Here is a 26,132-nt window from a genome sequence, read left to right as displayed (position 1 = left end):
TGGACTGGATTTGGACTGATTTGGATTGATCTGACTGGATTTGGATTGATCTGACTGATTTGGACTGGATTTGACTGGATCTGGACTGATTTGGATTGACTGACCTGACTGGATTGATCTGGACTGATCTGACTGGATCTGGACTGGATCTGGACTGATCTGACTGGATCTGGACTGGATCTGGACTGGACCTGGACTGACCTGGACTGGATCTGGACTGGACCTGACTGATCTGGACTGGATCTGACTGGATCTGATCTGATCTGACTGGATCTGGACTGATCTGGACTGATCTGGACTGATCTGACTGGATTTGGATTGGACTGATCTGGATCTTGACTGATCTGGACTGGATTTGACTGACCTGACTGACCTGGATTTGATCTGGACTGATCTGGATCTTGGATCTGGATTGATCTGACTGATTGACTGGATTTGGACTGGATTTGACTTGGATTTGACTGATCTGGATTGATTTGGACTGATCTGGATTGATCTGGACTGGATCTGGACTGGATTTGACTGATTTGATTGACTTGACTGGATCTGGACTGATCTGGACTGGATCTGGACTGATTTGATTGATCTGGACTGACCTGACTGGATTTGGACTGGACCTGACTTGATCTGGATCGATTTGACTTGATTTGGACTGGATTTGGACCTGGATTTGATCTGACTGACTGGATTGACTTGACTGGATCTGGACTGGATCTGGACCGACCTGGACTGGATCTGGACCGATCTGACTGGATCTGGACTGATCTGGACTGGATCTGACTGGATTTGACTGATTTGGATTGATCTGGATCGATTTGACTGGATCTGGACTGGATCTGGACTGACCTTGACTGGATCTGGACTGACCTGACTGGATCTGGACTGGATCTGGACCGACTTGGATCTGACTGATCTGGACTGACTGGACTGGATCTGACCGGATCTGGACTGACCTGGACTGATCTGGACTGGATCTGACTGACCTGACTGGATCTGGACTGGATCTGGACTGGATCTGGACTGGATCTGGACTGATCTGGACTGGATCGACTGACCTGGACTGATCTGGACTGACTTGGACTGGATCTGGACTGGATTTGACTGGATTTGACTGGATCTGACTGGATCTGGACTGACTTGACTGATCTGGACTGGATCTGGACTGATCTGGACTGGATCTGGACTGATCTGATCTGACTGGATCTGGACTGGATCTGACTGATTTGACTGGATCTGGACTGACTTGACTGGATTTGGACTGACTTTGGACTGATTTGACTGATTTGGACTGGATCTGGATTGATTTGACTGATCTGGACTGACCTGGACTGACTTGGACTGACCTGACTGACCGATCTGACTTGGATCTGACTGGATCTGACTGACCTTGGACTGGATCTGGACTGGATCTGGACTGGATCTGGACTGGATCTGACTGGATCTGGACTGACCTGGACTGACCTGGACTGGATCTGACTGACTGGATCGATCTGACTGGATCGACTGACCTGGACTGGATCTGACTGGATCTGGACTGACTTGACTGATCTGGACTGACCTGGACTGATCTGACTGGATTTGACTGGATCTGGACTGACCTGGACTGGATCTGACTGACTGGACTGACTGATCTGGATTGACCTGACTGGATCTGGACTGGATCTGGACTGACCTGGACTGACCGATCTGACTGACTGGATCTGGACTGGATCTGGACTGACTTGGACTTGGACTGGATTTGACTGGATCTGGACTGACCTGGATTGGATCTGACTGGATCTGGACTGATCTGGACTGGATCTGGACTGGATCTGGATTTGACTGATTTGACTGATCTGGACTGATCTGGACTGACTTGACTGGATCTGACTGATCTGACTGGATCTGACTGGACTGACTGGATCTGGACTGACTGATCTGACTGGATCTGACTGATCTGGATCTGGACTGATCTGGACTGATCTGGACTGACCTGGACTTGATCTGGATTGATTTGACTGGATTTGGACTGACTTGACTGGATTTGACTGGATCGATTGACTTTGACTTGATTTGACTGGACTGACTGGACTGGATCTGGATTGGATTTGATTGGATTTGGATTGATTTGGATTGATTGGATTGGATTTGGATTGGATTTGGATTGGTTTGGATTGGATTTGGATTGGTTTGGATTGATTTGGATTGGTTTGGATTGGATTTGGATTGGTTTGGATTGGATTTGGATTGGTTTGGATTGGTTTGGATTGGTTTGGATTGGTTTGGATTGATTTGGATTGGTTTGGATTGGTTTGGATTGGATTTGATTGGATTTGGATTGGATTTGATTGGATTTGGATTGGTTTGGATTGATTTGGATTGGATTTGGATTGATTTGGATTGATTTGGATTGGTTTGGATTGATTTGGATTGGATTGGATTGGATTTGGATTGGATTTGGATTGGTTTGGATTGGATTTGGTTGGATTTGGATTGGATTTGATTTGGATTGGATTTGGATTTGGATTGGATTTGGATTTGGATTGGATTTGAATTGGATTTGAATTGGATTGGATTTGGATTGGATTTGGATTAGATTTGGATTAGATTTGGATTGGATTTGGATTTTGATTGGATTTGGATTGGATTTGGATTGGATTTAGATTGGATTGGATTTGGATTGGATTTGGATTATATTTGGATTGAAATGGGCTTACTTTAAAGTTCTTGAAAAATAGTATTGTTCGAAAGAAAACCTAAATTTCGGATTATTGGTCCCTATGTGTAGACCTGTCAAACTTGTAAAAAAAAACTCAACTTAATTCACCGATTTGGATTGGATTTGGATTGGATTTGGATTGGATTTGGATTGGATTTGGATTGGATTTGGATTGGATTTGGATTGGATTTGGATTGGATTTGGATTGGATTTGGATTGGATTTGGATTGGATTTGGATTATATTTGGATTGGATTTGGATTGGATTTGGATTGGATTTGGATTGGATTTGGATTGGATTTGGATTGGATTTGGATTGGATTTGGATTAAATTTGGATTGAATTGGATTTGGATTGGATTTGAATTGAGTTTGGATTAGATTTGGATTGGATTTAGATTGGATTTGAATTAGATTTGGATTGAATTTGCGTTGGATTCAGTGGCGTAGCCACGGGGGTGGTTTTGGGTACAAAACCCCCTCCAGAGACAAAATTTTTGGAAGAATTTTTTTTTTCGAAAAAAAAATGTTCAGAAAACCCCCCCCCAGACCAATTTTCTGGCTACGCCACTGGTTGGATTTGATTTGGATTGAATTTGGATTAACATGGATTTTCTCATCTTTATTATGTTGTTCTTAAATCTTCTTTGAAATCTTCTTAGAAGTTCAACAACGCTTAGTTTTGGATTGTATTTGGGTAAGATTTGGAAAGTTTTTTGGAAGAAATTGTTATTATATTTAACAAACAAAAGAAGGCAATTGGCTCCGTAAATTTGTTGTATGTTGGATGATTAGATCCAACGAAAGTATGAATCGCGTTTTATTTTTCGCGACTCACGGTTCGAGAAGCGTGAGTTATTCCAATAATAACGGAACTCTAGCGCTAGTTGCAGTAAATTAAGCGAATCGATTGAAATTTTGTTATCATTTAGTAACTGCGAGGTAGAATTGAATGAGTTATTGACAAACTACTAAATGATCGAATCCAGATTACTAAATAATCACAAACATTTTTAATCATAACGCTTCCTCCATAGACAAACAGGTGACATAAATATAAATAAACCGCAATATAGACGTTTTCCCTGATGGGAGTAGGACTTACAGTTGTGCGGTTAACGGCGGCAGTCGTTTGTGCCCATAGGCATGCTGTGGATGCTGTGAGTTTGATTCCCACCCCAGTGAGGAAAAAATCTTTTCGTGAAGCGGAAAATTCTACACTGGCCCACTAGATGTTATGTAAATCCGTTGCCTAATGCAACGCACTAGAAGTCCGCCATACAACACATTTTGAAATGCAGCATCTGGAATGAGTTATTGACAAACTACTAAATGATCGAACGCAAATTACTAAATGATCGATAACATCCTTGCTTTCGGTACAACTTTGTTGTACGAGAAAGGCAAAAAAGGAAATACATTTAAAAAAATATGTTTTGAGATCTCGGTGAAAAAAATTAAGTTTGTATGCATAGATGCATCCTGCACCAAGTTTATTACAATTTTTTTTATAGAAATTTAGAAAAAATATTAAAAAATGTTGACATAATTTCGATCTGACCTTCTACTCGGGAGGGCTGCCATCATAGGAATAGATGACGTGGCACCGCATTCCTTGTTCAGCCGCCAGAAGCTACAACTCAGACGCTGTTTGGGCCGAACAGGCGCTCATGCAGGTTTGTTAACAGTCTCCCTATTCAAGGACTGAGCTAGTGCGCTTTAAGGCTCCCCCAGACCGAGAAGGCGACAACTAGTCGCGGCGATTCTATCGTTGTGTCGCTGCAGGCAATGTTCCAATTACGCTTCCATACCAACGGCGACAGAATCGCAGTCGCCATTCGATAAAATCGCGTCGATATTGTCGCGTCGCGTGTGTTTGGTGGAACCTTTAAACGGCACACGATCGCTTTGAGGTATGCAGCTTTTTATAGAAGTTCAACAGAGCCCACAGTCAAAATTCACTACAGCCTATACAGGCCCCGCAGATCGCACCACCCCGCTCTATCTGATGTCAGAGGGACAACAGTGCCCTAGCTACACAACCAGCTAAATACGCAACCCTTAGCTAGCGGTCTGTTGTCATCGACAGGCACGTAAAAGCTTAACAATAGGATCTTTGAAGAACCAGAGCTATTTTGAATGCCCCTTCCCAGCTGTCAACTCACCATTTCGTAGCTCACAGGAAACTATTTTGAATTTCACCGGAAAAATCTTTTCAGTTTGCAATGGAATTTTGGGGAAATGTTCACGGAAATTGATTCGAATTTTCGTGGATTAAAAAAAAGCTCTGATAGCAAATAGCACTTTTTCATACAATCTATATACATAAAATAAATTTCTGTCTGTCTGAACTTTATAGACTCCGAAACTACTGAACCGATCGTCGTGGAAATTTGCATTCATTGGAGCCGGGGAAGGTTCTTAAGATGGTTCGATACCCCTCCCTTCTTTGGATAGGGGGCTTCCATACAAACAAAACTCCAATTTCTTCAAAACTCGAGAATCAAGCAAATGGAACCAATTGTGGCATATGGAGGTTTTGGAAGGGAAGATATGTTTCTGTTGTGGTTCGAAACCCCTCCTCTTTCTGGAAAGGCTTCCATACAAATGAATCACAAATTTCTGCAAACCTCGAGAACTAATCAGAGAATAAATCAGGCGAACGAAGTTCGTCGGGACTGCTAGTTCTGAATGAAAACATAGCAAAACCAAGCCTTATTTCTATACAAAATTTAAAATTTTCTATGAGGCGTTTTCCTGCTGGTTATAGTTTCTTCCTAGTTATATTCTCGTAAATTTGGCACCCTGTGCAACGTGTGATGGTACATTGGAAATTCATTGATTTTACCACTTGTTTACACCCCGAGCATACTGTCGGTTGGCCATTGAGTCGGTGAGTGGGACGCCCCATCCATTACGCTACAGTGAACTCAAATGTGTCGTTTAGTATAATTTTTCGATTTCGGAAAAAAGCACATCATTCCCCCAGCCAGCGTTTGACAGTCGGCCGTCGATGGTTTTTATTGCGGCCGCCGTGGCCTGTTGCCAAGGATGCTGACTCGGAAGGGACGGTGCGGCGCGGCGGTGAGTTCATTCGGGTGAAAATAAATACCTACTTACTCCATTTAGCCGCCTACTTGTTCGGTATTTTTGTCGAGAGGCACGAAATGACGGTGATCCCATTAGATATTTTTAGCAAGTTGGCTTGTTTTGATTTATGGGCCGGTTTCCGATCGTATACTGGACAAAGTAGGCTTTAAATCGATTTTGAAATAGATAACCGGAACTGAGATGCCATGACTCGCACGCATGCGGATTTTCATTCCTGTGAGGAATGCTAAGATGAGTAAAAATTAACGCTTATCGGCAGCACAAGTGGGCATGCTTATCGCGATGGATTAGTGGGGCAAAACAAAACGAATGCGAAGTCCATGGGTCCAGCTGGTATTTTGATGACACGAACAAAGGGCTACCGCGGAACTACGCCTTTTTGTCATAGATGAATTGAGTTCATGCCCCGAAATCAATCCGATATGATTTTAGGATTTGGGAAACATACCTACATTATGACACAACTTAGAGTTATGACTAAAGATGGGAGCGGGTGCATTGTCATGAGAGACTTTTTTAAAAAAATTCATAACAGTTGTTACCAATCGAATAGCTTGTTACCAATCGAATAATTCCATGAATAATATTTCCAGGTTGACGAATGAATCTGTTGAAAGCGGTAGACCACAGAAAGGGATATTTCGAACATGAAAAATATAACTTCAACCTCCAGCAGTCGATACGATATCAATACGAAATGAAATCTGTGATTAATTCACGGATAAAATGCAATCCGTAATAAAGAAGAGCAAATCCTTTAACTCAATATCAGCCAATTGCTATAGGCAGTTGTTCTGTTATAATATGTAGCAGTTATTATCATCATCTACAGTTAGCCTTGTGGGCAAAGCCACTTATGATATTATTGCCATATACGAACAACTTGATGTCAAAGAGATCAACATTGGTCCGCTTGTGTTCTGATCATTCGCAGTTGCTATACATGATAAAACATGAGTGCTGCAGTTGAACTTTTCAGAAAAGGGCGCAAAAAGTGTTGACATTGTGAAAGGCATTTTATGCTTTTGGCAATTGGCGAATCTTAAACAAAGGAGCACCCAACAGGCGGATGACAGATTTCAATCCAGTTCTGCGTAAGAACCTTACAGAAACTGTATTGAATTTTGGAATATATAATTTCGGTAGACTTTATTGTAGCCATTGTATTGAAATCTCACAACTTTGAATTATTTTAACACAGTATCTGTTTAAAAAGCTTATAGTTTTTGTAATAAAACCTTGCGGAATTGTGTATGCCAAGATTTTATTCAATAACTGTCAGATTTGTTTCTTGGGTGTGGAGATATAAGCGACATTAGCTGTTATGGGAGAATGTATGCGGTCATCATCAAGGACCCGTAACGCTGGGTAGACACCTTTACATGGTGTGTTACGGGGTAAGATCTACCAGGATTACAGTGCTAGCTACAGGCAAATCCTGACCCAACGAATACCTTCATCTTTATACAACTGCGTGGTACTTATGAGGGTGTCGCTAAAACGGTGGCCTCTCGTTAAGTAAGTACCACATCAACACTTCCTTTCTCTCCCTAGTTACGGTGAAGATGGGCGTGGTCAGGAGTAGTAATCCTCATGCTTTTGTTATTTTTGTTTAAGACTGGAATCAAGGACCACTCCCCTTCTTCATTATTACTGATAGCATTCTAGATAAGGATCTCAAAAGTAAAACATGAGTATCACTAGTGTCCAATCTACGAATTACACCGTAACAATGCTTATGCTAATGCTCATGTATGCGATCATCATCAAGTGGGCTGTACAGGTGGTGATGACGATGGTCATCCAGGAGACACCAAACTTCAAATGTCCTGTCAATTATCAATGCAAGAAGTCAAGAAAAGCGGTTACGGATACAGCGTGATAATGCCCTGTTATTTGACTTAAACTTATTATCATAGCGGATCGCAGCACCGAGTGAAGTATGAAAATACAGCATTAGCAAAATTTCTGCAACATCACACTTGAGTGAACACGATAGGATACCACATGCCATAGGCTGATAACCAGATATGAAAACGGCTATCTTTCCTACGGTCCAAAATTTGGTTTTGCAGAGATGGTAGCAGCATTTTGAAGAGGATTATGCAGATAATGACTTGAGAGCACACGTGGAGAAAAAAGTATTGTAAGCCGTGGGAAATTTGAATGAATTTCCAAGGGAAATTCGAATGAATTTCCAAGGGAAATTCGAATGAATTTTCAAGGGAAATTCGAATGAATTTCCAAGCGAAATTCGAATGAGTTTCCAAGGGAAATTGGAATGAATTTCCAAGGGAATGAATTTAATCTCCGGTGGGCGCTGGTCCGAATATCGTCGGCGGCGACGTTTGTCATAATTTTGGTAAGCGGCGGCGACGCTTCGGCGTCACGCCCAAAACCATTTTGTTCGGCGGTGGTGGCGGCGGTGGCGGCGTAAAGTGGCATGGCCAATTTTTCAATGCTTTTAAAACTTACCGGGAGAATGTTTTGAATTTCTCCGAAAATATCTGATAGACCTCTCCAGAAAATTGTTTAAGATTTTGCTTCATTTGGAAATTATTTTCATCCACGAGAACTTCTTTGAAGTTTCCACGAGTAATTTCTTGGGATTCCCAAGAAAATTTGTTTGGAATTTCAGCCGAAAATTTTTAAGAGTTTACATGACAAATTCTTGAGAATTTTCGCGGAAAATTGTTGTAAATAATTATTGGCCGTCTGCTGTATGAGTACTATGGTCAAAAACGTCTATCCGCTTGGCTAAATGATATTTTCAGCCAAATGGCCTATTGTCAATCGACCATTTCGACGAACGAAGTTTTCAGTTATATGACCTATTTGGCCATATGATCTTTTCAACCAAATGTTCGGCCGAACGACATTTTCGGCTAAATGACATTGATTGTGGGCTAGACGGGTTTCAGCATAATTACTTGTTCGACCGAATGACATATTCGGTCAAGCTTTCTAGTCGTTTGGCTTCAAGTCAATCGGTGGAAAGCATCTATTCGAATACCACTTTGATGAAGAAAAAAAAATAATAATAAAAAGTTAACTGTAAATGGGCTGAAAATGTTATTTGACCGAATAGATCAGTAAGAGCCATTTGGGTCGAAAATATCTTTTCTACCAAACAATCATTTGTGGCCAAAATGCATTTTTTGCTTGATGATTTTTGGATGATTAGTTCTCTTTTGTATGGTCGGAAAGTAAACCAATCAAAGCGGACGAAAAATGATCAGGGCGTGATTAAACGTGTTTCGAGATCCAGGTGTTTAGCATTGATTGGGTGGAAAGTCCGTTCCCAGGACAAAAATCCCAGGATTGGTTAAATTTCTGGATTCCCGAATTCCTGAAATTATTTTTATAAATCCCGAAAGAATTCAAGAAACCAAATAACTTTTATTATTCAAGTAGTCAATTTGGTAATCATTGCTACAAAACAGTTCTCGCGCTTTGGATCATAGGGGCGTAATTGCATTGATCGATTTCTCTTTATCGATTTTTTTCTTCTTATCAATGCAGTTTAACTAAGATGTTATGGTTCGGTCGGGGCGATAAAGGATAGTCGCAGTTTATACCAGAAGCAATGATCAATGATGTAGCTTTTAATTTAGTTCAACTCAACTAAGAAAATTATTAAGCTCTTTAAGTGGAATGTCTTCACATGTCATAAACGAGTTTAATATTATTCCATTTGATTCCACCACGTTGCACTATGGGGCGGCTCCATACAAGTAGTCAAGTCATTTCTGCAATATTTCACACTTATACACACTTAAAATAAATCGCAGATTTCTGTGAAATTTCACCGAAATCTCAACAGCAGAACTGTTCGGTAAAAATTTTACAGATGTTTCGGTAGTTTTGACAGTTGAACAAAGGAAAATACCACAGAAAATCGGTGAAATAATTACCTGCTGTTGAGATTTCGGTGAATTGAAGCAAAATTCACCGAAATCTGTGAAATGATTTAAGTGTGTATCGTAGATTATTGTCTAAAAGATGTGAAATACTTGTTTTGCAGGTCGTTATTACTTCTAAGATCTCCAAACTCCCTGGAATACAGACCTTTGATCTCTATGGAATATATCCCTTTTATCTACGAATGTCTCATGTACACAGCAGTCTATAGATGTGTATTTTATTGCAGCGCAGACCTGTAGAGTTCAAACTAGAAAATTGTATACTGTTTTTATGTGAATTGAGTTGTACAGATGTTCTAAGTTGCACAAGGACTCCGTCAAATACAGGCCATTTCATCTACATACGTAACAGGTTGTCTTTGTAGGATTTTTCAGATTGGTTCAGGCTCTTAACCCGTAAAACAAGTAAAGGAAATACAATATAAAGCTCTATTAAAGCTAAACGAACTCCATGCAATAAAAGCTTCAAGATATATAAGTATACTGCAACAACATTTATTTATTCATTATGTACATGAACATCCTCAACAAAATCATCATTTATTTCTTCAAGATCGATTAAAATATCTGCTATAGTATATTTTTCTGTACTCGAATCTGTTGTATTGCAAGAAGTTTCAGTCACTAAAAAACTTTGAACATCTTCTGGATATTCCAGATTAGATTTATTTTTAAGTCGCTTACCTCGTGAGCTCTAAATACTTCAATGAGTTGTATTATTTCATATTATTTCACCTAGGTACATACCAATAATTATCGAAAGATGTCCTTAGGTACAGACATTTTTGCTTCTTGTATTCACATATTGGATTTTAATTAATATGTATCAAAATTTTACTTTTTATGAAATAATTTTAAATGAAGCCTAGAGTATTTTCGTAACCCTCAAGAGTATATTGTTTTTTTTTTTGACGTAGAACTTACGTCTTTCTTTACTATACTGGGTGTCATTTAGATTTTTGGAAATCGAGAGCGTTACGCTGGAAGGGATTTTGAACGTTAGTAGCGCCTTTATCTTTCGATGGATTTTAAAGATTCATATATCAATCGACACTCTTCAGCAATTTGCGTATTTCATTGAAACTTAAGATTATTAACGATAAGCTATTGAAAATTTCAATTCTTGTCAATTCCAGTAAAAATTTCATATGTAACCAATCCCGTGCGTTCCTAACACGGACATCACAATGCGGTATGTCACGGGGCCTTCGGGTCTATCGGAAGATTTTATTTGTGTATAAAAGAAGCAGAGTCTGCCGTGTGCGAGTCATTACAATTTGTGACAGCAGCACGTACTGACGTGCTTTTTGCTCGCGCATTTTTCGTGTCGGTCGTTCGTTCGCTGTGTTTACCTACACAGTGACAGCATACAGTCACCAGCGGTAGTGGGCGCATTTTTTTGTCATTCTGTGCTTGATGATGGTCGGATACAGTGGGGTCGGTTGCGATGGATGAAATCGCCCATCGTAACGCTCGGAGTTTACGGCTAGAGGCCGATGATGGAGCGAGGCAGCGAGGGCAGCGGTGGTGGATGAAGAAGAATAAAATTAGAGAGTTTGGTCTGCACATCCAGGTGATTGGTTTCATAATCCACATGATCCCGGGATGGGTACGAGTCATGTCATATGATTGGCCATTTGTTAAGTTGTGCTTGGTACTAAATGACACGTACATGGTTATACTATAACAGTTCTGATTCCCCAGCAAACAAAATCAACTATGTACACTGATGAAAATAAAAATTTGATTAAAATAATTACTTTCATTTGTTTGCGGAAGGCATTAGCAATTAAAGATGCACAATCAGCAATAGTGTTAATATCCATTTTAGCTTAGAAAATTTCGCTGTATTTACTTGTAAATGTTTTAAAAAAGTTCCCAAAAAATTATTTCCAATAGAATATTTAAATAAACTTTATCTTATTCTTTGTTTTGCATTTTCTGAGAAATTGTATTAATAAACTTGACGTAGAGTTTGGAATCAAAACATTAAATATTTTTTCGTTGACGTATTAGCAGTACCTCCTCTATTTTAGTAGGGTTACTGCTCATTGACTTGTTTCTTATTGCTGTGAATTTTTTCAGCAGTAAGCACCCATGTTAGCAAAAAGAAGCAACGAAATTGGTGCTGTATTTCTTTGTTTGGAAACGGGAGTTCCCGTAAAATAGCACATTTTTCCCAGGTCTGAAAATTTTATAAACAGATTTTTTGAACTTCAAATACTATCAAATACTAAAAAAATATATAAATGACCTACATTTGCTTGAGTAAATAAGGGCTTAATAGTTAAAAACATAGCAATTCTAAGTATGTATTTAATTGTTAGTTTTATTTCCAGAGGTTTTGAATAAACAAAATGCTAATAATTCTACAAAGCATGGAAGCGAGTCGTTTCCAATATCAATACCTATAATCAAACTCCATAGATGCAAAAGTAAGAAGTTAAATGTAAATATAATACGTTTATACAAGTCCTACGTCTACTCGCGGTTATGTTAAAAACATTACCCATTGCTCGTTTTTTCATATTTATTTGCTTGATACTTGATAGATAATGAGTTGCCTCCTCTTGGTGAGCCTACGCCAAATGGAGTATCATATGGCTGCATAAGCTATCGTGTACACGGCCTACCACGAAGCCTACGACACTTTTCTGTTATCTATTTTAACTGTTCTTGATGCTCTTTTGTCATACGCATGGGATTTGTATCCAGCCCATCACAGTCTGCCGTGTATTATGAGAATAATTACATTTAATGTTTCAAAATTAATGACTTTTTTCAGAAAAATATGTTAAGCTCTTTTAGTGGAATGTATTAAACCGTCTAAGACGAATTAAGTACTGTCCATTTAATTCCACCAGTTAATTTTCGTTATCTTTGCAGATACGTATTTCGACCACAACTGTGTGGTCGTCTTCAGTGTCTCGTACTTGACTCGACTTAGTCGAGTCGAGTCAAGTACGAGACACTGAAGACGACCACACAATTGTGGTCGAAATACGTATCTGCAAAGATAACGAAAATTAACTGGGGGAATTAAATGGACAGTACTTAATTCGTCTTAGACGACTTTTTTTTTTCGAAAAAGTGATCGGAATCGCAGATTTGCAGCCATAAGCAGCTGGAATTTGTTTTAATGCCTTCTGGGAGGTCCAAAGAAAGTCGTAGTGGTAGTCGCTAAGCGAAACTTTGAGAAACTTTTTTTTGTATGGAACTTTTTGTATGAAAAAATTTTTTTTTTCTTCGGGTCATTTTCGGATGTTTCACTACCTATTTTCCCATAACTAACCCGTTCTTCGCATGAAACAAGCTTTCAGAAACTTTTTAAAGAGTTGGAAAAGAGCTACTGTAGCCGAAGATATTGACAGTTGAATAATGCATTGATTTTTCAAGAACTAAAAAGTGTCTGGCTCTAATGCCTATATCTTGATAACCATATGGCTTAGAGTGCTGATATGCTGGGGTTTAATGCTCCAAAGCATTAGCATTTAGTAGGTCAACTTGAATTACGAATCAGAGAAAGTCGATTTTTTTTTATTTTCGGCCACCTGATTCCCCATAGTGCGTTGTAAGCTTTACAGATACGTATTTAGACATCAACTGTAAGGCCGTCTTCAGTGTCTCGTACCTGACGTACTCAGCGAGTCAAGTGATGAACTCCAAAATAGCTGAATAAGTTATTCAATGCACGTTGCATTCTATAGGATATGTAATTTCAGAGGTGCAGTAACGATTTCTGAGTAACAGGGTGGAATCATTCCCATAATTGTATTTGTTCATCAGAATTCGCGGCAGTGTAAAATCGTCCTAAAAATTCGCGCCAAATCCGCGTGTTTGCACTTGATCAGAAACATTTTTTTGCTTTTGGAAAAAGAAATTTCCCGGAATGTGCCACATTTTCTATCCCCAATCTCGGGGCAATAAAGTGCCAGGAAAAAGATTCTCTAGTTTTGCGTAAATCAATTACTGCAGGATCGATCGTGTTTTGAGAGCGCGTTTGTTCGTGTTTTCTATCGCACGCAGAACGATCGTGCAATCATTGAAATGCTTAAATGCGTAAATTCCCAGGTAGCACACATGTTGTAAACGAGTACAAAATAATTATTTAGTCGCTTACCAAGGCGAGTTCCTATAGATTACCTTATCATCTAGCCCACTATCCATTTCCCGTGGCACTCAAGGAGATGCAGAGGATTCCTCGGTCACTTGTAGCAATGAGTGACGAACTAATTTCTTTTTTTAATCCTTAATTGACTGTAAAGACAAGGCCGGCATCGATATTGATCTTGAATTAATGGAACTTCAAAGCATGTACAGAGAGAATGGCATCATAATTACAATAAGGCTATTCACTTGTTGTTTCTCAGCCAATCATGACTAGCAAATGTGAAGTGTACAGTCAATAAAGCTTAGCTCAGCTAAGTTAAGGAAATTCAACTAAATTTTTCAAAGTTTTCAAAGAAAATATTGTGGACTTCTACACATTTGAAACGATGTGGAAAATATCAGACCAGCGACATGACAAATTTGAAACGGTGATGTGCCGATGCAAAAATGTCCGCGTCGGCGGCGCACACCTCTTATTTGAATGAATTTCCATTGGAAATTCAGATGGTTTTCAGTTGCCCACACGATCAATTTGCAGTTGGACCTACTTTAAATATGACTGTATGTAATGGAAGTATGCATATTTTACATTTTAAATCATTCCCTCTGGATTAACTGGGATTCAAATTTCTTTTAAAAAAATTGAGAATCCTCATAAACTTCCTTGGGATATTCAAAAGTATTTCCTTTGGGTAATCGAATGAATGACTGTTGGGAATTTGGATGAATGCCCGTTGGAATTAGGGTAAAATGCCCAATAGTGGACCCCCTAGTAGCGGAATTTTGCTTTTCTTGGCATAAGGAGTAGAAACTTTCAACATATTAAATCTGTTTGATATCTAATAACAAGTTCTGCATCTCCTCTTCACGATACGTACATAAAACACTGAAATACACGTTGAATTTAACATTTTAAAGTCTGACTGAATTCGCCCTGTAGTAGACCCCCTGGGGGTCCATAATAGGAAATTGCTTCCCTATAGTCGACACTTCATTTGATTTTCATGTTCCATTTCATGACGTTCTTCTTCCCTATTATGGATCCCTCGAAAATATTCCTATAATGGACACTCTCGTGTTTCTTTTCTATAGAATTGTAAAACATCATTTAATTTTACTTTCCATAGCATTTCCAATGCATGTAATCAAATCATAGGACTGTAAGGTAGGTTCTCCCAATGCAATATCATAGCAAAATGTTTACATTGTGCTGTAATAATGCAAAATTGGTTGGGGGTCCACTATTGGGCACTTTACCCTATGTTTTACGTTGCAAATTTTGGTTAATTGCTGTTGGAAATTCCGATGAACTTCTGTTGAAATTACGGATGAGTTTTTTTGAAAATTTGTTTGACTTTCTTTTGGAATATTGTATATTATTTTGGAAAAATCGTTAAATAATTCGATTCGAAATAAGGAAACAAAAATTCATAGAAATTTTAAAATAATGTCTCTTAATGAAGGTTTTGTCATGTTTTGATTTTGGATTTTTGTTTTGGATTTTTTTATTCACGAGCATTTATCGTTTGAAAATACCGGGATACCCGGGACAAAACGTCCTATTTTCTTCTGGTTTACTAACAGTGTACTATTTCTGCTTATAAATTGAATTTGTTTTGAACGCGCAACGCCAACTTAGGAAATAAACTCATAACCAGGAACAGGATAATGTCACTTCAACTACACTCAAACAGCTAACATCCAATACACAATAAAGTCACCAGCTCTTTACAAATTTGAAAATGTGCGAATGAATAATGACATGTGCATGAACAACAGCAAACGTCGATTCTCGGTGTCAGCGTTGTTGTGAGCGGTGTCAAAATGGATCTCCAGCTTGGCACATTGATATTCAGTTTGAAATCTCAAATTATGAATGTCATATCATACTGCAGTGCATTGATTCAACATTTTGAAGAAAGATTTCTAAAAGATATGCATTTGTTTAGTAGGTGTAATGACGGCTTTGGCAGGTTTTGCTCTATTATTGGCAGGGGGTTTTTCATGACTGATTATGCTCAAATTTGGCCCAAAAATTCTTTGCATATCAAAGAATATTGTGGCCAAATTTTATGAAATTCGGTCGACAAAAACCCCCCTGCCAACGTGCCAATAATAGAACAAAACCTGCCAAAGCCGTCTGTTCCCCTATATAAAATAAAATTATCATCATTTTTCGGTACAAATCAAAAGCAATTCATATTGTTTCCAAAATTTCACCCTCGGTAGATACTCATTTTTCGGTTTTCAATCCGCTATTGATCATCAGGCACCAAATTTGGTTTGAAAGTTTGATAGCATGCGGCGAGATGGGGAAGAACGGTCCAAAATTCACCCCTTAAGCTTTTTCGATGTTTTAACCAATATAAACAAAAATATCAAACCATTTCACTGGGAAAATGCAAAATTTACAAAACCAGCTATATTTCACAATAATCTCCTATTCAAAACAATAAGGTTTTCATGACTTTCTAACGCATTTAAAAACTGTTTTAAAAATAGGCCTGGGGCAAAACGCCCGAGTGATGGTGTAAAATGACCCAATTGCATGTAAAATAATGGTGAACGCATGGTTGTTTGTTTTTTCCTAAATGGTTTCAATTAGTTAAATTTTAGTGAATATGAAGGGATTTTGCTCATTTTTTCTAATGGATCTCAATGATGGATAACTTATTATGAATTGTAATGGTAATATTCGTTCATAAATGTCCTACAACAGATTATATAAGTGATTTTATGATTGAGGTCATTTTGCCCCGGGGGTGCATTACGCACTGTTCTCCCCTGTTCTGCATTGCCGAGTGTCTGATCAAAGCAAATACGAGTCAATGACGAAACTGTCTACTGTGTGTCGATGCAAGTGATTTCCGTCCCTGCTCATAGCATCGCTTTTACACCACGCATCAATGAAGGAAATCTCGGGTACTTGTTCAAAAGGACGTAGGGGAAATGACGGCTTTATCAGGTTTTGTTCTATTATTGCCAGGGGGTTATCTATAACCAATTATGCTCAAATTTGGCCCAAACATTCTTTGCATATCAAAGAATATTGTGGCCGAATTTCATAAAATTTGGTCAACAAAAACCCCCCTGACAATAATAGAAAAATAATAGAACAACACCAGGAACTAGTAGCCGAAACCTCACCTATCATTCTGTGGTGAAGGTTTGCGTGGGAGTCCCATTATTGGATTGGAGAAATCAACGTTCGAATCTATGTTTACAAAATCACATAGGTTTTTTTTTGAATAAGTACCCGAGAAATATTGAAGCAAAAGAAAAACTCCCCAGAAAGAAAACATAATACTAGAGTTTCCCCGGATTGGACCAGGTATTGTTTTGGGGATGAGATGCTCAGCACGATGGAGATGGAGATTAGCTCGGTGTTAGGAGGAACGGGGAGATCGAGGTATGAACACTGTTGTTGGAATATATATTCCTTAGTTGTAGATGAAAAGGAGTAGGAAGTAGGTGCCAGTTAGATGTAGCTGCTCTTTTGTGAATCAATCGAAGAATATGGTTAACGATTTATTGTAGATACTTTGACCAATCCTGCAACACAGCGTAGAAAGATAATTCTTAAAAGTTTATAATAAACTCTAGATAAAATTTTATTGAATTCTGATTTATCTACGATACAGAAAAAGTATAGAACTATATGATGGATACCTTTTTGGAAAACATACAAAAGAAATAAACTTCCAAATATGTACTTCAGAACTTTTTCCGAGTCGTACATCAATCTGATTTTAATAATATATTGTCTAGAATTTATTAAAAGCTTTTAAGAATTATTTTATGCTATGCTGAAGGATTTGTCAAAGTTAACATCGTCAGTAGTCTTCTTCTTATTTTTACTGGGATTCGCCTATTGATGTAGCGCAATTATGACGCTTCTCACCAGGTAAAAAGCCTTATTGTTGAAGTCTCGTAGTCAGTGAACGAAAACATAATTCATTCTGTTAGTCATTGGGGTAGTGAGGTGAAACCATGCGATGCGGCACGTTATTAACTGTTGCTAAAAAGTCGAGGAAAACAAGGATTTCGGTCAAGATTTCAGTTGGTTTGGCTTACACCACTTTACAGGCGGGCACGAAATGTCTCTCTTGAATCTAAAAGTTCCATTCATTACAGTCATACCTCGATATAAAGGCAATTTTCACCTAGATATAACGTAACTAGTTTATTTGTGGACGCAGTAGCGCCCGTGGCAAGTGTTTTTATTTATTTTTTTTTTTCAATATAACTAATAGGGTAATCATGGTTTGAACTAGTGAAAAGCGTATCATGGTTTGAACCATTTTGAAATCAGTAGAAATTACCATCTCATTGGCAGGAAATATAACTAAAACAGTATGAATGGAATATTTAAGTATACTGGAAGTGATAGAGTTTATTTAAACATTCGTACATATTGTTTAAGTAATAAAATAAAGCGATTTAAAAACGTCCTGAATTTGCGACAAATCCCCCTACCAGTGGCATAATTTCAAAAAGCTCGCAAAGGACGCATTTTATGACACAGGAGTACCATGGTTTGAACTTGTAAATGCAGTCATGTTCTGCTGCTGTCCGCTAGGAGCACTGCATGCGCCTAGCTGGAGCATTTTGTTTACATTTCCAATGTGAGAAAATCGCAATTTTCATATCGATAATTTAGACCATTTTTACACGTTTCGAGTTACTAATCGAATGCGAGAAGATGAATAGTAAAACAAATTTGCTTTTCTACAGATTTCTTCAGCATTTCATGCATGTGATTAGTATTATATTTAGGAGCTGCTGGCTGCTGCAGTAGTTCAAACCATGGTACGGATCAAAGTTATGTAATTATTAAGTTTTTTCAATGAGACTAAGCATAAATATGTGCACCCAGGATGTTTTTAGAAAGATAATGAACTAAGCTTCCATACAAACCAGAAACTAGCAGTTCTAACATGCCCCTTTAATGAAATAAATCAACTTTATTTTGACGGCTCATCTGAAACCCACCATTTGGTTCAAACCAGAGTATATTATATAGAGTTACGCAAAGAGGATTTTCTTACACTTATTCTGAATGATGCTCTTGTTATTCTGTTGCCAACTTTCACTTTTGTTCAACCCTTCAAGTGACTTCACGAGAGCGTTCACTTCTAAAGCTTTTTAATTCGATAACCTAGTCACCCACAGAGTGCAAACACGTGAGTTTTTTGTTGCTACTTTATTGGGGAATGCATTGATGTTTTTCGAAGCTGTTTCTAGATTAAATCTAATACATTTCAGTTCATGCGTTTCAATTCGCCAAAATAATCATTAGGCGATAACAATACTTCCGCCTCACCAACAAGCATTTGTTTACTTTGCTCGATAGGTAGACGGTTTGACAGTTCAATAGGTAGATTTGGCTTCACTCTTTGCGCAACTCTATATATAATAGACTCTGGTTCAAACCATGATTGGATACCCTATAATAGCATTGGAAAAAAAAACTAAATTTTCAACGTCTGTTGTCTGCAATTTTTTTTCATCAAATGCTGTGTCTGGTTGTCAAAGGTTGTCACCGATTTTGTTTTCTGCATCTGATAGGGTGTGTATACCAAGTGTCGCCATACATAAGAACAACTATTGTTTTTTTTAAATAAGTAAACGGCATGTGGGAGGACTTTATATATCAAACGAAAGGTTTTACTTCCTGCTCCTTAGAATGGCTGTGAAAACCTTGTTATAATCATCAAAATTGATTAATCCATAATAGGAACACATGCACCAGTAGTGGCACTATTCTTAATTTTCGTTCCTTATTTGGCAAATCCCATTGTTTCTTATGGAATTGGCCCAATAGGGACCACTAGAGTGACAATTGGTGCAAAGGACGTCAAAAATTAAGCAAAATCAATTTTTACAATTATGCTTTGCTTGTTTCGGAGGAGATCAAAGGTTTTTATCGTATCATATGAATATGCTTTATCGATATGAACTTGGTTTGTGGTAATTTGATTGGCCATTTGGCATATAAAGCACTAGTACGACAACTGGTGCTATAGCCACAACTGGTACATCTCTCGCTTAACTTTTCAAAAGGACCTAAGTAAAATTTTTTCCATGAATTAATTTGAGTACTGCAATCAAAAGCTTTCATATTGGTCTGTTGATTGCGCTATTCAAATTAATTCATGAGAAAATGTTACTTAGGACCTTTTGAAAAGTTAAGCGAGATCTAGCCTAGTTAAAAACTCAAAGGTGCAGCCTAATCGGGTTGTACGCAAAGGTGACGTTGGACTACGTAGCTATTCGAAATTGATGGTATTTGCCATAATAATTTGTGTCGTTTTATTAACATTGAGCAAACTGCTCGGAGGCCAACTGAATCAAAAAGTCGAATAGTTGTTCCCAGTTGGATGGACTTTGATTCTCTAACCGTGGAATTAATATGACTCATCGGCCGCTGAAGCCACTCGACTGGCTTTCAGTGGGGGACATCACAATCCTTACTTTGCCACGTACGCTTACATCCCGGGCAAAAACCAAACGTTGCAAATAAATTATTTGCGTTTGGTTCCACGCCACTTCTGATTCTGCTTATTTCTTCTCTATTTCGGCCATTTTTGAGGATGGTGTCAAACAGGTCTTTATACAAAAGAATGTTGATCCGACAATCCGATATGAACTTTCTTCAAAGTGCAAAACTCAATCGTAACTAGCAAATTTGATAGCGCGGCGGAGGGAGATGATGCAATTAATTTGAACGGATGGAATCATTAACAGCAACCAAGCTACCACGCTAAACCCGATGCCGCCGAAACAATCCATTTTCGCAATTAACTCTTTCTTTCCATAAAATGCTGGTTCTGAGAAGAACCAATTTTCTTTTCCCAATGCGTCTTTCCAATAACTAACTGCATCCAAACGCTTGTCAGTACCTTGCGTTGAAATTGTCCGACCGCCACTTGATGATTTTTCGCTAAACCTCCACCATTTGGAAATTTGTTTAAGAATTGCCGCTGCTATCCACGCCTTCGTGCTGCTGTGTCCGCTCCGCTGCATCAAGTTTTGTCGAACCGCTCATTCCGCTCTTTCCGCGAAATCCGGATCAAAATGGCTAGCGCGCCCCGTAAAGCAGCTTTCTTGTATTCAATAAATTAAGCCCGTTAGCCCCGCCCTTTGTGATATGTATGGGTATAAATAAAAGTGCACTCATAACGATTAATGAAGGGGCGGGGCTAATGGAATTTCTTCATTAGATATAAGAAAGCTGCTTTTCGACGCGCGCGAGCCTTTTTAATCGGGATTCCGCAGCAGACAACGGACCGTTCGGAGAATGACAAACTCTAAGAATCCTATGAAATTTTCTCGCAAGATTCTAAATTTGGTTATGAGATGTTCAGTACATTCAAAGTTAATTGCCTATATGCCGGGTATTAAGCCACCCGGTGTGGAAATTAATTACTATGTCTGAAACTTGATTATGCATTACCCGTAATGCTGGGTAGATACCTCTTCGTGGTGTGTTACGGGGTAAGTTCTACCATGGTCACAGTGCCAGCTACAGGCACATCCTGACCCAACGAATACCTTCCCAATATCCATCTCCGTGGTACTTATTCCTTCTCTCCCTAGTAACGGTACAGACAAGCGTGGCCAGGAATAGTAATTCTAATGCTTTTGTCATTTTTGTCACAGATTGAAATTAAGGATTACACCCACATTGATTTCTGATAGCAATCTGAACAGAGTTCAAAGGAAACACGAGTATCACTAGTTTCCAGTCCACGAAATATACCGGAGCAATGCCATGCTTTCGTGTTTTTATATATTCGTAATAAATTTATTTTCCATATTTTATTATACTTATTTTTCATATTTCGTTATATTTATTTTTCATATTTTTTCATTTTATTTTTTTTTAATTTCTATATTTTTATAATTTCATATTTAACATTTTATTATTTTTGTGTCTTAAAATTTTCATATTATGATGTTATAATATTATCATATTTTCATATTTCTTTAAATTTAACATTCCACTTTCAAATTTGATATATTATGTTTTAATATTTTTCATATTTTATATTTTTGTATTTTCATATTTATATAATTTCATGTTATTACACCTTCATACTATATATAATAGCCCTGTTTGTCTGTCCGGTGACTAGCCAACCAGACGCAGCACGCGGGGAAATTCTCACAAGAAAATAAAATATTTGACACTTCAATTCTTTTTTACTATCAGATGCAGAAAACAAAACAAGTGACAACCTTAGACAACCAGACACAGCATTTGATGAAAAAAATCACAGACAACAGGCGTTGAAAATTTCGATTGAAAGAAAAAACATTTGCCATGGGCGCTACAGCGTCCATAAATAAACTAGTATTATAATATTTTTATATTATCATATTTTCCTTACTCTTATATTTTTCCTATTTTTATACTCATATACACATTATGATGCCTTTTTTATGCTTTCACATTTTTATACTTGTATATGTTCATATTTTTATACTTTTGTATTTTCATATATTTGTATTTTTTCATATCATATTTTGATGTTGTAGTAATTTGAAATATTTAATTTTCATATTTTAATTTTTTTGCCTTTCTTATATTTTCATACTTTCATGTTGTTATAATTTAATTAGCATATTTACATATTTCTATATTTTCATGTTTCCGTTTCAATATTTTTGTATTTTTATATTTTTATTATATTTTTTTTATACTTTCATATTTCCATCTTCTATATTTTTGTGTTTTAATATTTTTATATTATCTTATTTTCAGATCTCAAAATTTAATACTTTAATATCACATTTTATATTTTAACATTTGCAATATTATCATATTATCATGTTTTTATGTACTCATATTTTTGTATCTTCATTTTTTTATTTTCATATTTTCATATTTTTTTTCAATTTTCATATAGCAATTTTTATTCTATTATTACACTATATTTTTATGTTTCTTATTTTCATATTAAAAAAATCATATTTTTATGCTTTTATATATTTATATTATTGTATTATGATTTAACTGATTTAACATTTTCATAGCCCACTACAAAACATCCCAGGAAGGAAAGCTTCACAACCTGCCATGTAACTTTATGTAGACGACTTCCTGGCACATAAACTGCTATCTGATATATATAACATTCTAAATAATAAATAAATTCTTTACAATTTCCAGCTTCTTCTACAAGAGATGTACATCCCGAGTCAACTTCGGCTCCTAGTTGACGTTGTATTTGATATAATTTCTTATAATGTTATTCATTTCACTACATATTTATTTATATACAACTACCAAAATAAGAACTTAAAAAGAACGCGGTGCGTATGGTACGGTATGTCCACGCATCCTTCAACCCCTGTAGATTCGTGATATGTATCATGTTGAAGTGACTACTTGAACACGATACATCTCGAAGAATCAGCGGCAAACACAACGCAGTGGGCCTGGCCGCTTTGAAGTTTATGTCATACCACTGGTATGCTGTGAGCCTCAATATTGACAAGAAAAAATATTGGGCGTCATCTAACTCAATAATTTTCCAGGATGCTTTCTTTGTACTGGCTGCGTTTGTGTTCGATTAGATTAGATTAGATTAGATGTCTGAAACTTGATTATGCATGTGTACAACATGTGATAGATTTAGTTCGGAAAAGGTATTGGAGGGTAACCGCCCCTTCGGTGGGGTTTGATCCCACGACTTCAGTTCGCATGACAGGTGCTTTCCCTACTAAGCTAGGAAGGACCTCCGTCATCCACCGCAGCTTAGCGCATGTTTAAAATAAAAATGTTAACTAAATTAATGATTTCGTGTGTGTTACTTCTACGTGAAGTTAAACGATTTACAATGATATGGAAATGCTAATATCATCTTCCAAACTTGGACGTACATGTTTCTTGATAGAATTAGAGGCGAAAGTATAGAATTGATAGTTCCGTTAGGATACGGCAGGCATGAAGAATGTTTTTATAGAAGTCGATTTGCAAGCGAGCGGAGGGCAATATTTGTGATGGCACATATCACACGACCTTCCTTCTGCCAAGCTCCCGTATGAAGGGGGAGGGAAGAATATCAGTGTGGAAGCTGTATCCTAACGGAACTATCAATTCTATGGGTGTAATACACCCATAATCGCATAACAATCCCACGTTTCTTCATCTGAAGGAACTCGTTGTTGAAGCTTGAAATGAAGAATTACGAAAAATCGAATAAATCAATTGAAGCTGCAATCTTTTCCAAAACTTTAACTCATTATTTGTACACATCTCTATAAAACATAGAATTATCAGTGGGACTATAATTACGACTATAATATTACTTTATTATGTACAGAGTATCAAAATCTCAACTGTCATGCGGATATATACTAATATATGACAATACAAGCACAGAGAACAGGGAATTAAATTCCAAGTGACATCCACCATATTAATATTGGCCAAATACTACATTAGATCTAAGGACGTAAGATGGAGAGCGTGATAACAATTTTGTTCCCAAATCGCATTAAGAGTTCATTCCAATCTCAAGTACAATTGCGAAAGGCACCGACTTAAGGGAAATTAGAAATTATCAACTTCTATGTAGCCATATTCCGAACGAGTTCTCACCCCATAGCGAAACAGTGTCCACTATCGGCCGTTTTTTCCATGGGCCATGCTTTCCACACAAACCAGACAAACCGAGCAAATGTTCACGATACAGCAAAAAACCTATTTCTCGTTTTTCCGGCAATCGTTTGCACTTTCCACTTGCAGCAAAACATTCCACCACCGACTGTGTTATTATTCTGGGTGATTATTTTTCCTTCGCTTCTTGTCGCTATCCACCCCTACCCTACCATTGTACACCGAAGCAGAACAAAACCTACCTTACCTACGGCTGGAAACAACCGAGAGCACTATTGTGCCGGAGCGGATTTCCGTCGATTATAATTTCTTCCTACGATGTGCACCTTGGCTTGAGGAATTCTTCAATCAGACTTCTCCAATAATAATTGTTCTTCGTGCGCGGATTTATCGCTGGTCGTTTCTCGCTGGATCGATTCGCGTTTAAGGTCGTGTCATGGGTTGTAACAGATATGTCGTTATGTTTTGAACACACAGTTGCACTGCTGAATTATTCACCACTAGAAGAAGTATTATCTTGACCACAAACGTAAACAAACTTGAACAGAACCACTGGTCGTCGCTTTTGTTGAAAATTTATGTTAGGTTATCAAATATTTGATATTGTGCCAACAATTTGCTTCATCACAAATCTATTTTTGCCATAATCATAATTTTAATTTCAATGACAGCCATTCGATTTGACGAGGGTCAAATATAGAGCCAATATAGAGGCTTACGCTTGCACGCTGGAATTCAAATGCTTTTCACTATCTCACATAACACACCCTGCTTCATCACTCTTCTGATAATTCCGCAACTTTTGGCTCGCCACCACGTCACTTCCAGTCACGTGCTTCTTCAGATTTCGGTAACCCTGACCCTGGTCACACCGTTTCTCGGGTAAGTCTTCCTTCACTTTGGTATTCTAGTCGAAAATTGTCCTTTGGTGTCTATGAAAGCCGCATCACTGGCCTCGGATCATCGAACAACACAAAACACTATCTCGGATTTGAATCTAAACGCGCGACACACTCGAACAGCCTTTCCTGTATTTTGAACCACGCCGAACGTACGTTATCTCTCGCTCGGAGAACGCATTACTGACTGGCTGAACACTGATAGCGAAGCAACAGCCAGGCAGCGCGGCCGTCCTCCCGTGTGCTTTGCTGCGGGTCTCTTCGAACGGCGAGCGCGATAAAAACTCTTCGAACGACGAGGGCGACGGCGACGGCGATGCGACGGCTCTGTGTGTGGAACGACCGTCTAGAAGAAAACAGTTGCGCGCATCTTGGTGGCCCGTCAAAATATGAGAAAACGCTTCGTCGCGCGCGTGAGATACCGCTACTGAGAGTGAGATACCATGCTCTGGCGTCGCGGTGGACGCGACGGTCAGCGGTGGATTATGAATATCGTTGCAGCCGGTGGCGCTGTAGGCAGATAACATTCGAACGTGTAACACATGTTAAACATGATATGAAACACCCGCAAATGACAAGCGACATCGATATGGAGACAGCACCGCAGAGATATGAGCATTCTTTAGTCGGCGTTAACATTGTGTTGGAATGGCGATTGAAATGTTTCGCAAGTTTAACAAAACCCCCGCGGATAACAGACATATCCCGAGCAAAGTCTGACATCATAGTAAGAGCAAACAGAAAACCAATTTTGATGGCGATATCA

The 26,132-nt window shown here is 38.1% G+C and overlaps 1 protein-coding gene across 5 annotated transcripts in view; it reads right to left on the bottom strand.

Moving 5' to 3' along the window:
* LOC134226575 (5-hydroxytryptamine receptor 1-like) overlaps positions 1-25,680 on the bottom strand; it is a 326,641-nt gene extending 300,961 nt beyond the window's left edge. For 3 of the 5 annotated variants that reach the window (XM_062707435.1, XM_062707430.1, XM_062707462.1), the window contains exon 1: positions 24,715-25,680. The gene's annotated coding sequence lies outside the window, so the exon portion shown is untranslated. Of the gene's footprint in view, positions 1-24,709 lie in introns of all 5 variants that reach the window. The other 2 variants (XM_062707454.1, XM_062707445.1) reach the window with 1 other exon arrangement.
* Positions 25,681-26,132: the final 452 nt, after the last annotated feature.

Source organism: Armigeres subalbatus, chromosome 1 (genome assembly GCF_024139115.2).
Source record: "Armigeres subalbatus isolate Guangzhou_Male chromosome 1, GZ_Asu_2, whole genome shotgun sequence".
In the NCBI taxonomy this organism is placed as follows: domain Eukaryota; kingdom Metazoa; phylum Arthropoda; class Insecta; order Diptera; family Culicidae; genus Armigeres; species Armigeres subalbatus.
The sequence above is the reverse complement of the archived record's forward strand: the minus strand, read 5'-3'. Positions and strand labels throughout refer to the sequence as shown.